Source organism: Ipomoea triloba, chromosome 9, assembly GCF_003576645.1.
Source record: "Ipomoea triloba cultivar NCNSP0323 chromosome 9, ASM357664v1".
In the NCBI taxonomy this organism is placed as follows: domain Eukaryota; kingdom Viridiplantae; phylum Streptophyta; class Magnoliopsida; order Solanales; family Convolvulaceae; genus Ipomoea; species Ipomoea triloba.
In genome coordinates this window covers 12,226,977-12,242,445 of record NC_044924.1, presented here as the reverse complement: position 1 = coordinate 12,242,445, position 15,469 = coordinate 12,226,977, and the positions used below count along the sequence as shown (strand labels likewise).

Genomic DNA, 15,469 nt, shown 5'->3' with positions numbered 1-15,469 from the left:
CAAAAAAAAAAAAAAAAAAAAACAAAGAAAAAAGGAAAGCATAATAGCACATGCATTGCTGATGTATCTCGTCCCTGTCTACATTTATTTACTATTAGTTTTAAACTTTATTCTTTATTCTATTTTCAAATTTAAAAGTATCTAAATCAGCGTAATTTAAATTATCTTTTCTCAAATTTTCAATATTAAAAGAAAAAAAAGTGAGAGTTTAATTTCTAGTTATTAGTAAACGCAACATTACTATTTCAAACTTATAGATATACCACAGTACCACAGGATGCGTGAAACGGTGAAAGTGTACAAATATTGATTCCAAATGTTAAAATTATGATAAAATTATGATTACATACATTAGAATGCATGCATTTTAAAACTAATAAATAAATGAATAACACAAGTTACAAAATCTATATTATATTAAAATGATTAATTATTGAATTAATTTTGATCACCTATAGTTCTTCGGCTTTCAAATTGTTACCATCCAATCATCCATGATCCAAGTTAACCACAATGGTCATTCAATTATCAAATTTTAAACATCCATGGTCCTTTCAGGAGAACTGTGACTAGTTAAATTTTGAAAGTTGAAGCCTTGAAGGATCATGGATTGTTAATTTAGACCACGAATGATAACAATTTGAAAATCGAAGTACCACGAATGATTAATTTAAAAGTTTAGGACTAAACGTGACCAAACAACTATACTCGGAGGACCTCATATAGCATTAACTCTTTTATAAAAAAAAAAAGTATTCTCTACCAACTGTCCACTTGTCTTCCTAAAAATTTTTTTTTTTTTTTTTTTTGAAAAATACAAGATATAGTTAGTTAAGATAATTTTAAAAAGACTAATGCAAACCTTCCTTTTCAAATCTTTTTCGTGACGTAGTGACATTATCTAATTAGGTTCTTAAGGATTTGATTAAAAGTGTGTGGAGTTAATTAATTCACGATAGCCAATAAATATAAGTCACATTATAAGAAGAAATTATTATGAAAAACATAAGAAGGAAAATAATATTTTCTTTTTAAAAAATACACAAATTATTAATTATCCCAAATGTACTATATATAACTTGTGTACTTCATCTTTTTATATATATATATATATATATATATATATATATATATATATATATATATATATATATATATATATATAAAAGTTGATTTAAACAAGGAGAAAGTGTCTATATTAACGATCCATCAAGTTTTGTTTTTTTTTTTTGTTTTTTTTTTGTTTTTTTGAATACAACTAACCTTATTACAATGTAGTATTTGTTTATACATACTTTCTCAAAATGTTGAAGCACAAAGAGTCAATACCGCCTCCATATGGAAGAGTCACAATCAGTCACTATATGTCATATGAACACAAAGTACTTGGCACGATCCATCGAGGTTAGTTCAGAAGTTTTTTTTTTGTTTTTTTTTGTTTTTTTGTTTTTTTTTGTTTTTTTTTGTTTTTTGTTTTTTTTTTCAATTCAAGTAGACTTATTCGAGATGTTTGACTTTACCCAAGTGGTAAATGCTATTAAGCATTATCTGCACTCAAAGGGATATTTTTCATTATTGATTTTCAGTCGTTAAGTTAATAAGCTCATCCAACGATCACGATTTGTTTGTGAACTCCTTCCAACATGAGAACATGAAGACTAATCTAAGTCGTAAAAATTAAGAGATCAATGACTCAAATTAATAGGTTGAGAAAGTAATTATGAACAGATACTGCATTGTAATAGAGTTAGTAGTATTCAAAAAAAAAAAAAAATCTCATGTAAAAGGGGCATAATTACACTAAAACTGTTAACTCTCCATTGTTGTGCACCTTGCATCCATATAGATAGGAAAGTCCGATTATATATCACTCCTTCATACTTGTGGCAAAAACTTGTGTGAGACTGTCTCACCATGAGACGGGTCGGGTTGGGTCGGATCAAGATGCAAATATAACACTTATATGAACAAATGTCATACTTATATGCTCAAATGTAATACTAATCAGAAATAAAATTTTTGTTACTTATAAGGGTAAATGTAATACTTTTAAGGGAAAATACAATACTTTTACATTTCGATTTAAAATTATTACATTTTTCCTCAAAAGTATTATATTTGCCCTTATAAGTAAGGGGCACTTGTCAACATTATTTATTATGAAAAATGTATTACTTTTTCTCTTATAAGTAACAAAAATTATATTTTTGATTAGTGTTATATTTGAGCATATAAGTATGACATTTGTACATATGAGTATGACATTTGCATGGTACTTTGACCTGACCCGACCCGTCTCACGAATAAGGATCCGTGAGACGGTCTCACACAAGTGTAACCCCATAATTGTATATCCTCTTTTTTCTGTTCTTTATTTTATTTCTTTCCAAGCTAACAATTAAGCCTATTTTTCTACAATAATTTACACCATCAAACTTCATGTTAAACATAACAAAGACAAATGTGCGTCATGTCTAACGGATGTGGGCTATACAAAATTTTGTGCATTAATGAATGAATTCACATTCTGAGCACAAATTGTGCCAAATTATGTAATATATATGGACACACTACTACAGAAAACACCTTTAACGTCAGTTTTTTAGCACTTTTAACGTCGGTTAAAAATCGACGCCGATCTGGCAGACGTTGTATACAAATGATACGACGCCGGTTGTAAAAATCGACGTCGTATGTATTTTTTATTTTTTAAAATAAATAAACGACATCGGTTATTAAGAAAACCTAACGTCGTTTATTTAAAAAAAAAAAAAAGGATACGACGTCTGTTTTTAGGGAAAATCGACGTCGTGTCATATAAAAAAAAAACGACGTCGGTTTTTGCTTAAAAACTGACGTTGTTTATTTTTTTTAATAATTAAATATATTTTACAAATCCACCTAAAACATGTACAGTACAATAATATTTACAATTCACACATAAGTTTTAAAACCTGTGCAACAAATTAACATTTATAATCTCACAATTGATCAAACTAATAAATTTCTCAATTAATCAAACTAATAAACATCACAACTAATCAAACTAATAAATTCTACAATAACTAATAAGACATTGAATATTCAACATAAATCTCACAATTCAATAACTAATAAACAACAAGTATTTAACATAAATCTCACAATTCATCAAATTAAAGAAGTAATCTATCAACTCATTCATCAATTAAATATTGGCATCATTTGTCTCTAACTTCATCAATATCTTTTTGATTGTAGGCCAATCTTCTTGTCTCTCCAAAAGCTATAAAGTTTAAAAAAGATAAAAAAAAAAGAAGTAATAAGTTAGTGTTTTAAAAAATATGAACGGAGAAAGATACTTTATTAAATTACTTGTCTTATTCATTCCCTTGTATGCTCCCAATGAAATGATTTCCAAAATAAATTTCATCACATATAATCCGCATTCGGTACCTCCTCTTTGTATGGCACACTACATTTGAAATAACTAATATAATTAAGATTTTATTAATAAAAAAAAAAAAGATATATGTACTTACCGAACACGTAATCCATTTTAGTTGACGACTTGCTTTCTTTCCACCTATTATGTTTGTTGCCTTCAATGACCTATTAATATAAGACATATATAAAACATACATAAATGTTTGACATCACTATATTAATAATAAATATTAATTATATTTATAAATTTACATCCGTTTCAATTATATCTTTAATATCCTCACGTGGCTGATGACCAATGGAATCAAACCAATAGATTTCATGTAATTTAGGATAAATCGCAATCAACATCCAATGCCCTCTACAAATAAGAATTTTATTACTTTATAGTATATTATATATAAGGTATTGTATATATTTAAAACATAATCAAATGCTTACTCGAGATTATATGGGCCTAAAGGTATTGTATCTTTCGTCTCACCATATCCCATGGTTTCACTTATATAGTTTATCATTTTCCCATTTCTAGTCATCAGTTTCGGTTGAATCCAATTTGGATCTAAAAAGTCATACTTGGTTTGTGATTGAAAACCATACTCTTTATAAATACCCCTAATCACAATTAAAAGCAATCATATAAATTACTAATAATTATGATAAATAAAATTAAAACTATTTTAAACAAATAATACTAAAAACATATTACCTTATAAAGGACTGAATAATAGAAATATCTAAGGTCTCCATATTCAATAAGCGCATGATTTTCAAACTCTCAAGTTGTAATTCATAATCAATTTTACCCACAACACCACGAGGCATTTGCGTCACCATATTGTGTTCAAGACTACAAGCAATCTTGTATGCCTCTTTGCATGTTCTACTCAAAAATCCGGATCAGCTAAAGTCAATTCATGATGATGAGATTTCACAATTGATTCAAAAGTCGATTTGGTCTTTCCTTTTAACTGTGCATTTTAATATAAATATCAATTATTATTTTTTAAAAAGTAAATTGTATACTATTTTAAATACAAATATATTTATAGCGTACATACCTTATCAGCTTGAGTACATAACTCTACCAGCTTCTTTGGTCAAATAATAAACTGTTGGAAATGCAGAACCTACAAGCTGAACTTCACTGGTGGGGAATGGTACCCTCGCACGTGGATATCAATGATTTTGTCTACGCTCACCTTCACTTGATCTACATTTAGTGCAACCCAATGAACTTGTCCACCAGTGTAAGCTATCCCAAATGCTACTGGACGTCTAGCGGGGTCTTCCAAGTACAATTGGCATCGTGCTCCTAACTGCATTAATTAATGAAGAGTCATAGAAAATGTTTTTAATAAAAACCGACGTCGTATCCCTTTTAAAAAAATTATAAATATAAATAATTTTTGACGTCGGTTTTTGAAAACCGACCTTATTTAGGCGACGTTAAATGTATTTTCTTTAGTAGTGACACAACTAAGAGGTGAGGGGGATGATGAATGCACCCACACCAGTTGCTTAGTATTAGATTTGCATGTACAATTTTATTTACCCGTGTGGAGATCGTTGACATCCAAGTAGTGGGAGGACATGTGTATGACAAAGATTGAAGGCAAGCTGATGAAGTATATTTGTTGAGCATCTGGAGGGGCCTCTACACTATAAATAGCCACTCTTTCTTCCCCTTAAAAATCATCCCTTGGCTCACTAAATCCTAACTAGCAGGGTTTGATCCCCTACGCCTACATTATTATTCTTAGCCCATTATTTGGGTTATAGTTTGTATTATTTATTTATTATTTGGGCCACCATTTGGGCCAATATCTTGCGCTTTGTACGTAGTTTTGAGCTTAGCACCTCGAGCAATAATACTACTATTTTCCTACCTCCGTTTTGTACTTCGAAGACACATATTATTAATTTTTTTTTTTTTTTTTTTTGGTGAAGACTATACGCGTCTTTACTAGATTAGTAAAGACGAGTGTAGTCCACTTTACGCGACTTCCACGTAAAGACGCATAAGTTGCAAACTATCCGCATCTATGCCATACGCGTCTTTACTAGTAAAGACGCGTATTGTCAATTAAGTAACGACACAAACAACTCATTTGTACTTAGTGAAACTTCTTACCTTCTTGTATACAAAATGCATGGTAGCTTGGTGGTTTGGAACTTGTGATGTTATGTTTGAAGTTGTGGGTTTTATACGTGTTGGTAGCACATCCTTTAACATTATATATATATACAAAAACACCACAAAACACACCACACACCTCCCCTGCCTCTAATGGTGCATTTGCTGTATATTTACATACCTAGTGGTGCGTATCTAATGATGCATATTTGTGTGGTGCATTTTCTAACATTGAGTGGTGCGGCCGCACTGACCGCATGGGGTATGTGGTGCGTATCTAATGATGCATATTTGTGTGGTGCATTTTCTAACATTGAGTGGTGCGGCCGCACTGACCGCATGTTAAGAGGCGGTCACGCCTGATTATGACCATATATNATATATATATATATATATATATATATATATATATATATATATATATATATATATATATATATATATATTATGAAATATGTATAATACCTAATAATATAGCAAGGAAATGAGACAAATACTTGCTAGGTATGAAGTATGAACTACTTTTGACAGTACAATATCAATTATGAGAATAAGACAAAAGGTGTCCCTAAAAGGCAATGATCGAAATGGAATTAGACAAAAAAAAAGTGTCTAGATTCATGTTCATCTATTTAATATGAGACTCTTGACATTTGTAATTGGAATGGAATTAAATTAAGGGTGTGTTTGGAAAGAAGGAAAATGACTTCTGGAAAACGTTTTTTGGGAAATGAGTCATTTTCCGTGTTTGGATGTATTCTGGAAAACTATATTTGTATGTTTGGTTCGTTTTCTGGAAAATAGGTAGAGTTGTATAATTATATATATTTTTTATTTTATTTAAAATATTAAAATTATTATAATAAGATAAAAGTAATATTTTTAAGTAATTAAAAAAAAAAAAGCTCCTCCCCCCCGCCCCATTGGTTTCCGGCGGAAACCAGATCAGATCTGGTTTCCGCCAGAAACCAGATCAGATCTGGTTTCCGCTAGAAACCAGCTGCTCTGGTTTCCTCTCCGGGAACTAGAGCAGCGCTCTGGCTTAGCTTCCCGGCAGAAACCAGAGAACTGCTCTGGTTTCCGCAGCGGAAACCAGAGAACTTTCTCTGGTTTCCGTTGCAGAAACCAGAGCAGGGCTATTGTTTCCGCTAGAAACCGTAGCCTGTGACCAGGCAGAGTTTGATTTTCCATTGGCGGAAAATGACTTCCGCCAATTTTGGGCGGAAGTCATTTTCTGCCATTTTGGCTTCTTTCTCCCCCGTCAACGGAAATCAATTTCCGTTGACTGGGTTTTCCAAGTGTTGCCAAACATGAGAAACCCGAAAAATGATTTCCAGAAATCATTTTTCAGATTTTCAAACACACCCTAAATGTTGAAATAGCAGCTTCGCCTACCCGCGCAATACAAGAATATAGAGCAGCTATTCTGGTTTTCTTTTTGCTTCTATATAGCTACCTCCATGTGCCCACGGCCCTATGCGATATAGTAGATACTCTATTGGATCTCCAAGTACTATATTCTCCTAAAGTCAGCTTAATAAATTCTTCGAAATCACCAACTATTTCCTTCTTTCTCTAAGTTTGCCCCAGTATTTATTGATTCACAAAATATAGTAAAATGACTTCAATTAGTGCACTTTCCACCAGCAATTTAGGTTATTTAGCCATAATCTTCAATCAAAATAGCACTGCGACTTACCAATCAATCAAGTCCCTACATGTGATCTAATAAGTTTCGCTACACTTTTGGACATGAAACCAATGGGTAGGTTATGAATGTGAACCCAAAACTCAATATATGATAAGTGGATAGTTATGGGTTCTCATTTTCACGAAGTAATTACATTAACAGGATAATTGGGTAAGCAGCACCCGACCCGAATCACAAGCAGTCAAGTGTACTCCGGAGTCAAACGGTCACCCGTTACACTTGATGAGAGGAGTTATTATTAATAGCTCCACTACCCTTGAAGGCTCACCATCATTATCAACGGTTCCACTACCATTGAAGGCTCACCATCATTGAACAACCGTTACAAGTCACAAATAGTCGTTGTACCTCAAGTATAAGAGGAGCTCTGTTGTAGAGGAGGGGGACAGGGTTTTTTGACATACAACACCACTGTCCTAAAACACTACTGTACTGAAACTAGCCACTATTATTGTTACTCCACTTATCAAACATACACCGGTAACATAATTACCATCATACATAATTACCAATTCTTCTTAATTCATCCTCAAGATATGAGAAACGTCAATCTCGTGGAAGAATTAGAGCAAAAATAAGTTATATATATTGCAACTCTGGTACACTCACCATTTTCCTGGCTTCCATGTCACCGACACCGGTAGGCTATCATCCAAGATATGGAACTACATTTTCTATAAGTCAAAAGGTTTCCTGTAACAACGAATATAAAAGTTCCTACAAATATATTAAATTTATTTCATAATCCCGAACTATAGATATATAATCCGTCCTTCATCTTCCTCTTCCAACATAGGCTCTCTCAATGCTAATGCCACGACTCAACGCCATAAAGAAACTCCTCCAAAATTGATGGGGACAAACAAGAAGCCCAACCAGAAATCTTGTCACAAGAAATAAGAGAAAAAACTTGTCATGGAGGATAAATATATATTTACATGGTATACTACTTATTTATAGAAAGAAATTATAATCTAACAAGCGTCTGTAGCTCAGTGGATAGAGCGTCTGTTTCCTAAGCAGAAAGTCGTAGGTTCGACCCCTACCTGACGCGATTTAATTTTTTGAGCAAAGTTACAGGCTGAGTTTAACCATTAATGAATAACTCTCCTTCCTATTTTTGAAATGAATCTGAGAGCAAAGATCTATTTTCTTATAAACCGTAGAAATGAATAACTCTCCTTCCTATTTTTGAAATGAATCTGAGAGCAAAGATCTATTTTCTTATAAACCGTAGAAAGCTTAAGTTAAAAAATTATATGAGATAAGTGCAATCTGATCTGAGTTGATATAAATACAGTTGGAGTGATGGAAAAGTGCTTTGCTCTTTATTAGTAATGAACTCATGAAATTTGTTGATAATCATAATATCGTAGCATTCAACTTCTGCTTGGAGAATGATTTAATATAATGTGCTTTGTAGCATTCAACTTCTGCTAATATGCATATTTATTATGTGTTTGAACACCTCTTCTATATGCAGACAACCTCAAATGCCCAATTCAAGAGCCAAATTTCTTCAGACTTTATCTTGCAGAGCTAACTCCCAAATTTGCTTATAATATCTGTATGTGTTGGAGATTTATAGGGAAAATGGTCAAATAGGCACATGAACTTTACCCGAGAAGTTAATTAGGCACTTTAGCTTTTAAAAGTTACAATTAAACACACGAACTCTTAACTTTAGAGCATTGACGCCCAATTACCGGTTAACCTTTGGTGACCTTTCGTAAAATTATCTGTGACAGCTGACTGAACAATATAATTAATATTTTTCATTGCTACATAAGCAAAGTAAAAAAAAAAAAAAAAAAAGTGAAAAACAATAAAAAAAAAAAAATTTATAAACTATTGCTAATTCCTCGTTGTGTATTCGCATTCACAATCGCAACCCTAACCACTTCCTCTTGCTACACAGATCCTTCAAACTCTTCTCCTCCTTCAATTCTTTTCCCACGTTAGTCTACTCTTTTCGATTCTTGGAGATGACATCATTTTCTTGGAGTGGTTCACCAAAATCTCCCTCAAAGTGGAGGCTAAATTTACAATATGAGTCATCCTTGTATTTCTGTTGTGGATTAAAATCACCACTATGTGTATCATGAGGCAATAGACCAGAAGCAATTTTGAGATTTTTGTAGCCTCGTTCTTATAAACAAATGAGACCCTACCACAAGTATGAACGCAATCTTTAAAAACCAATACGTAAAATATATGATTTTTACTTCAAGTTATCTTTGCAGATTTAAGGCTTTAGACATCATCTGTGCTGTTGGGGAAACATAATGGTTTTGCCATGCTCAATTAATTAGGTCGTAATTATTAGGAGAGATAAGTGATTTGCAATAAAACTGATGTGTTTTAGGATTAATTGTTGATTTTTTTTTTATTTCTTAAATACCTAAGTCAAAAATAAATATTGGGCCATCTAAAACTTGAGGTCATGTGTTGAATCACCAACTATTTTCTTCTTTCTCTAAATTTGCCTCAATATTTCTTGATTCACAAAATATAGTAAAATAACTTCAATTAGTGCACTTAATTATTTCCACTAACAATTTAGCCATAATCTTCAATCAAAATAGCATTACGAATTACCAATCAATCAAGTCCCTACATGTGATCCAATAAGTTTCGCTGCCCTTCTGGACATCAATAATCCAATGGGTAAGTTAGGAATGTGAACCCAAAACTCAACATATGATAAAATGGATAGTTATGGGGTTCTCATTTTCACAAAGTCATTACATAATTACTAATTTTTCTTAATTCATCCTCAAGGATATGAGAAACGTCAACCTCATGGAAAAATTAGAGCAAACGCAACTTATATTGCAACTCTGGTGCGCTCACATATTTTCCTAGCTTCCATGTCACCGCTAAGCTATCACCCAAGATATGGAACTAGATTGTCGATCTATAAGTCAAAAATGTTTCCTACAACTGTGAATATAAATTAAATTAGATTCATAATCCCCAACTATGATACACCATTCATCTTCCTCCTCCAACGTATAGGTAATTACGTAAGGCTGATCATCAGAGCTTTGTCAATGCTAATGTCACGACTCAACGCCATAAAGAAACTCCTCCAAAATTAATGGAGATCGACAAACAAGAAGCAAAACTAGAAAACTTGTCACAAGAAACAAGAGAAAAAGCTTGTCATGGAGGACAAATTATTAACATCATGAAAATGAAGAAGTTTAGACACGAGATCTGGAAAAAGGGTTGAGAACTCCACTCCACAAGAATAAATATATATTTACATGTTATACTACTTATAAAAATACGAAAGCACAAACCAACAAGCGTCTGTAGCTCAGTGGATAGAGCATCTGTTTCCTAAGCAGAAAGTCGTAGGTTCAACCCCTACCTGACGCGTTAACTTTTTTTATACTCGGTTACATTTTGAGACTTAACCCTTAGGCTTTACACCCTTACCTGACGCGTTAACCTTTTCTAATGAGTTACATGTTGAGTCTTAACCCTGAGGCTTTTCCTTTCAATGAAGGTGAAATGCTGAATCTTTTTAAATGAATAATTCTTATTCCTATTTTTGAAATCAATCTGGGAGCAAAGATCTATTTTCTTATAAACCGTAGAAAGCTTTAGTTAAAAAATTATATAAGTGCAATATGAGTTTATATAAATACAGTTATATAAATTTGTTGACAATCATAATATTGTAGCAGGACTTGGAGAGTGATTTAATATAATGTGCTTTGTAGCAATCAACTTCTGCTAATATGCATATTTGTGTTTGAAGTTTGAACACCTCTTCTTAGTCTTCTATATGCAGACAACCTCAAATGCCCAATTCAAGAGTCAAATTTCTTCAGTCTTCATCTTGCAGAGCTAACTCCCAAATTTGCTTATAATATTTGTGTTGAAGATTTACAGGTAAAATGGTCAAATAGGCCCTCGAACTTTACACATACAAAAAGTTAATTAATTAGACCTTTGAACTTTTAAAAGTTGAATTAAACACACAAACGGACTCTTAATTTTAGAGTATCAGCGCTCAATTACCGATTAACCCTCGGTAACCTTTGGTAAAGTCCTCTATGACAGCTGACTGGGCAATATAATTAATATTTTTCCTTATCACAGAAACAAAGTTAAAAAAAAAAAAAAGTTTGAAACAAGGAAAAAAAAGAATTTATAAACTATCCCTAATTCCTCCCTATGCAATCACATTCACGATCGCAACCCTAATCTCTTCCTCTTGCTACACAGATTCTTCAATCTCTCCTCCTCCTTTTCTAACGTTAGTGTCACTACTACAAAATTGAACATATAAGTATATAGCTTTTCTCTACACCGTTTTAAAAAGGTGTAGTGAATTCCCTAAAATAAAAAAAGACCATACTTTTCGCGGTACCCGCTGAGATCGGGTGCTACGGAAAGTAAATTATTATTTTAATAATTTACTTTCCACGACACCTGATCTCGGTGGGTGCCAAATAATAATTTACTTTCCGTCGCACCCGATCTCGGTGGGTGCTGCGGAAAGTAACTACGGAGTACTAAAATAATAATATACTTTCCGCGACATCCGCTCCTGTACGTGTGTGCCGCGAAAATTCAATCACCTTTTTTCAAGGCATCGCGATTTTCTTCATTCAGATCTGAGGCACCGGCTCCTTCATTCATTCACCCGCTCCTCATTTTCTTCAGGATAACCATCTGAGAGCTTCTGCCGTTGTCGCTCCTCCTCAAACGAAACAGCCGCCGCCTCTATTTCCGACGACAATCAACACCGCCATCCCTCTGCCCTCTCCATTTCGTCTCCTCCAAGCTTGAGACCACTGCTGACAACCATTTCTTCTCCATTTCCGCCGCCAACAGATCTGAAACCACAGTCGACGCCGCCACCCTCATCCGCTACACCTGTAACAAGTGTAGCGGAAATAGTGTTATAGGTGTAGCGGATATTCTTTTTTGTACTAGTGTCTCCTCTTTTCGATTCTTGGAGTGGTTCACCAAAATCTCCCTCAAAGTTGAGGCTAATTACATTTATAGTATGAATCATCCTTGTATTATTGTTGTGGACTGAAATCACCACTATGTTTATCATGAGGCAATAGACAACAATTTTTTGGAAGTCAACAGTGGAATGTACAAGTATCTATAAATTTTTAGGTTTTAAAATTTTTTGAGTTATTGTTTTAAAATTTTCTAGTTTATTGTTTCAAATTTTTCTGGATTTTCAATATTTTCGTTGCTTTCAAATTTATGATTTTCTTGAATGGTTGGATTTTTTCAGGGAGGTGGTTGTGAGTATTTTATGTGTAAAAGTATATTATGGAATTGGAGTTGAATATGAAGTACAAATTTATGGAGGAAATTCAGTGATTGCGAAGTGATGTTGAGAAGGTTATTCAAGCTGAAGTTGAAAGCCAGAAAGATATAGAAATACAATAATTTGTTTAGTAATTGTTGTAGTAATAGTTGTGTATGTTAATTTGAAGCAAAGGCAATACCATTTGCAGATCTATCTTACCTTTGTTGTAATTTAATACGATGTTTTAGTTTGTTCAACAATTATGCTAACTTTTAATTAGGATGAGAATCGAACTTAAGACCTTCCTTATGAAAATCAATAAGTTAAGAATCATAAATAGTTAACGGAATATTCCGTTACTAAAGTTTACACTAACGGAGTGTAGGAGTATTTAGAAAAAGTGAATGATGATACAATATAGGGTAAAAGTAGGGAAAAAAAAACTAAATTCAAAATAATTTGAACCATTCATTTCATCAAATAATTGGATTGACATTTTTTAGTTCCCGCTATAGGCATAACTTTATTGACTCTTATTGGTGTATATATATGTGTGTGTGTGTAGAAAATGGGTTCCAGTGCGGTTGATGGTCTTAGGTGCGATTGTGCGATTAAATTTGAGCTATTGATCTTGCCTATCAACGTTCAGGAGAAACAGTGATATATTAAAAAACGCGTGGTGGCAATTTGGTCTTTTTGCATTTAGGTTAAATTAAATTTAAGGTGCGTGAATTTCCTTCTTAATGTGCGTGGTTTTCCTTCTTAAGGTGCATGGTTTTTGTGCTTAAGGTGAGTCAGTTTTTGAAACTTAAGGTGCGTGATTTTCCTTCTTAAGGTGCGTGGGTTTCCTTCTTAAAGTGCGCGATTTGTATGCTAAGGTGCGTGGTTTGTGTGCTTAAGGTGTGTGGTTTGTGTACTTAAGGTGCTTCATTTAAAAACTTTAGGTGCGTGATTTTTGTTCTTAAGGTGTTTTGTTTGTGTGCTTAAGGTGCGTGATTTGTGTACTTAAGGTGCGTCATTTTAATGCTTAAGATGCGTGGTTTGTTTATTAATTTTAGGGAAAAGGGTCAAATAGGCCTCAAACTTTACCCAAAAGTGCAATTAAGCCCTCGAACATTCAAAAAGGTCAATTAAACACACGAACTTATCATTTAAACCCATATGACTGGTTGTTCACCTAGAACAACTGGTCATAATAATTTTTCCGACCAAGATTTCGGCGGCTAGTGACCGGAACCTTCATCCCCAACCATCACGACCGCCTTCTCCAACCCTCACTGTTCGTAACGTACTGTTCGTCTTCTCCAGTTAGAGAAGACGAACCAGTACTGTTCGTCTTTTCTAGTGGAGAATACGAACCAGTGGAGAAGACAAACAAAATGTTCGCATTGTTCAACATTGCGGTCGTGATGGTTAGGATGAAGATTCCGGTCGTCGGCCGCTGGAGTCTTGGTCGGAAAAATTATGACCGGTTGTTCTAGGTGAACAACCATCATATGGGTTTAAATGCACCAAAATGATAAGTTTGTGTGTTTAATTGACCTTTTTGAATGTTCGATGGCTTAATTGCACTTTTGGGTAAAGTTTGAGGGCCTATTTGACCATTTTCCTTTATTTTATAAACAATTTCATGAATTCCTTTAGATTATCTGTCATCCCAAGTGCTCAGATGATAGCATTAATGGAGGATATGTATTTTAAAAAAAAATTCATTGATTTGAGCCATGTTTGATCAATGGCTCAGATCTAACCCCATTTTTTACCTGGGAGCCATCCCGCACCTGAACCCTCCCCCCACATATATAGTAGATTATTATTATTTATTTAATTTATTATTTTTAAATCCCCTAATTTTTTTAATTAAAATCATGTACAAAATAATAACAAACTATATATCAACACAATACTATTGACACAATACTAAGTATTAACAGAATACTTTCTATCAACCCAATATACTATCAACACAATAATAAGGATCTAACGCATTTAAAATTGATATCAAGATTATTGTTTAACATGACATTATATCAATTAATAATGTATAATACTTAACTAATTAAGATAAAAGATAAGATTTAATCTAAAAAAAAATGTTACACGCACTCTTACAAAATGTATTGTGCCCACAAGTCTCATATCGAATCTCATCTATTTCGTTGGTAGAGTACACATTTCCTTCAAATGGTTACAAAATAATTTAATTATACATAGTTCTAATTAAGTTCACTTACTTCATCCAAACAATCAACCGATAAATATATTGTCACAATGTCATACATGTATCGCAATATATAATATTCACACTCAACACCTCCCCGCTATTGTGGACATTACAAAATACATATATATATTTTAGTAGTTTAAACAATACATAAAAATTCAAATATAATATTAAAAATTTAATTTTCATACTTTCGATAGCGTCCAATTAACAACTCCAGCCCCTCGTCCATTCGCAGGAACATAGTGAAATACCCTATATTAATTATAAACCTATATTAGAATTTATAAATAATATAATACAAGTTAAAATATTTATATTATTAATAATAAGATATTTACTTACATATATATTCAGAGAAGCTTTGACTTCAATGGTGCGATTACAAGCCATGGGATCCAACACATGCCCTTCTTGAGCGTATGCAAATCACCAGAAGTAACCAATGAGAGTAAATTTACAAAACACAAATATATTAAAAGTTTAATATCTAATATTTCAAATAATGTTATTAAGTTATATTAGTAAAGTAAAAGAACCATTTTTCTTACTCTTGATGATATAGTGTTAAAACGAATTCTATAATATTGAGTTGGTCCATGGTATGAATGAAATATGACGTTACGGCCACATCATTTAATTTAACCATATCCTTTGAAATCTGAGTTGGACACGCAAACCCCA

At 32.8% G+C, this 15,469-nt stretch overlaps 2 non-coding genes across 2 annotated transcripts; both read left to right on the top strand.

Annotated features, from left to right (window-relative positions):
* Positions 1-8,255: 8,255 nt before the first annotated feature.
* On the top strand, positions 8,256-8,328 carry TRNAR-CCU. The gene has a single exon. It is a non-coding gene; the product is annotated as a tRNA-Arg (tRNA).
* Positions 8,329-10,585: 2,257 nt separating this feature from the next.
* TRNAR-CCU lies at positions 10,586-10,658 on the top strand. The gene has a single exon. It is a non-coding gene; the product is annotated as a tRNA-Arg (tRNA).
* The last annotated feature ends 4,811 nt before the right edge of the window (positions 10,659-15,469 follow it).